The sequence below is a fragment of the Arachis stenosperma genome, chromosome 5 (assembly GCF_014773155.1).
Source record: "Arachis stenosperma cultivar V10309 chromosome 5, arast.V10309.gnm1.PFL2, whole genome shotgun sequence".
Classification (NCBI taxonomy): Eukaryota; Viridiplantae; Streptophyta; class Magnoliopsida; order Fabales; family Fabaceae; genus Arachis; species Arachis stenosperma.
Genome location: NC_080381.1, coordinates 52,566,489 through 52,568,193, shown reverse-complemented (window position 1 = coordinate 52,568,193; position 1,705 = coordinate 52,566,489). Strand labels below are relative to the sequence as shown.

The 1,705-nt window shown below is 42.6% G+C and overlaps 1 non-coding gene across 1 annotated transcript; it reads left to right on the top strand.

The window, feature by feature from the left end:
• The first annotated feature begins 723 nt into the window (after window positions 1-723).
• Window positions 724-827, top strand: LOC130983523 (small nucleolar RNA R71). Its single transcript, XR_009087508.1, has one exon. It is a non-coding gene; the product is annotated as a small nucleolar RNA R71 (small nucleolar RNA).
• The last annotated feature ends 878 nt before the right edge of the window (window positions 828-1,705 follow it).

Sequence of the window (1,705 nt, the reverse complement as noted above, 5' to 3'; positions counted from 1 at the left end):
CCAATTTGATTTTCTAACTTCTGGATGGCAGCTCCTTGATTTTGCAAGTTAGAATTTACTTCTTCCTTAAAGGCTTTCAATTCGGTTATGTCTTGACCCATGGTTGCAAGCATTCTTTCTATCCTGTTTAATTGATCTTGAAATTGTTGGTTCGGATTAGGTTGGGCAGGTTGATTATTTTGGCCATGATATGGTGGTTGGGAGTAGGTGTTTTGTGTGGCTTGGTATGATCTTTGGTTGGAGTTGTAAGGTTTGTGGTTTTGTGGTTGGGTTTGCTGGTTTCCCCACCCAAAGTTTGGGTGGTTTTTCCAACCTGGGTTGTAAGTGTTGGAGTGTGGATCATATGGTTGCCTTTGTTGATTTCCCACATAGTTGGCCTCTTCCCTGTCACCTCCTTCAGTGCTTACCTCCTCTTGATCTTGTGTGTGTATTGCAGCCACTTGATTTGTTCCTAATTTCCTGGTGAGCTCTGCTAGTTGCTTGGCAAACACCTTGTTTTGAGCTAGAATTGTATCAACATGGTTCAGCTCCATGACTCCCTTAGTGTTGTGTCTCTCTGAAGCATAGTAGTACTCATTCTCAGCCACTGTCTCAATCACTTCAATGGCTTCTTCCACAGTCTTCTTCCTGTTCAATGAACCTCCTGATGAATGGTCTACAGCCTTCCTTGATTCATAAGAAAGTCCATCATAGAAAATATGCAATTGCACCCAGTCATGGAACATGTCTGGTGGGCATTTCCTTGTCAACTCCTTGAACCTCTCCCATGCCTCGTAGAGAGTTTCACCATCTTTTTGTCTAAAAGTCTGAACCTCAGATCGAAGCCTATTGACCCTTTGTGGGGGGTAGAAACGTGCCAGAAACTTGCTTTCCACCTCATCCCAGGTGGTTAGGCTCCCCCTTGGGAATGATTCCAGCCACTTAGCTGCCTTGTCCCTAAGTGAAAATGGGAACAAGAGCAGTTTATAGGCATCTTCCTGGACTCCATTGGACTTCACAGTGTCGCAAATTCTCAGGAATTTTGTGAGATGTTGGTTTGGATCTTCATTAGCACTCCCACCAAATGAACAATGATCCTCCACTAGTGATATTAGCTGTGGTTTGAGTTCAAAATTGTTGGCCTGAATGGGTGGTTTCTGAATGCTGCTACCACAATTCTCAGAGGTTGGGTTTATGTATGAACCAAGAACCCTCCTCTCAGGAATGGCATTGTTCCCATCAGCCCTCTCATGGTTGTGAACTTCTCTATCCATGTTGAGATCTAGAGCTTCTTCAAAATTGTCTTCAGATTCTCCTTCAGATTCTTCTTCTCCCAGTACTCTCTTCCCTCTTGCTTCCCTTCTAAGTCTATGAAGGGTCCTCTCTGGTTCGGTATATGGAGGAGTTGATGTCTCTCTTCTCCTACCTGTCATACAAGAACACAGCACAGGCAACAAACAAGTGAAATACTCTTGGTTAATGGAAGAGTATGGTTAGAGCAGTTGAGGAATTAATTCAAATAGTTAGTGGGTCAGTGAGTTAGTTGCTTGAATTTAAAGGCATAAAGAAAGAAAGCAAGTAACAGAGTGCAGAAATTAAAATTCAACAAGTAACTTGAACTGAATTAACAAAACAAGAAAAATGCTCAATCTAGTTAACTTCCAATTTGAGAATTGTCAATCGAAAACCAATCCCCGGCAACGGCGCCATAAACTTGATGTGCTAT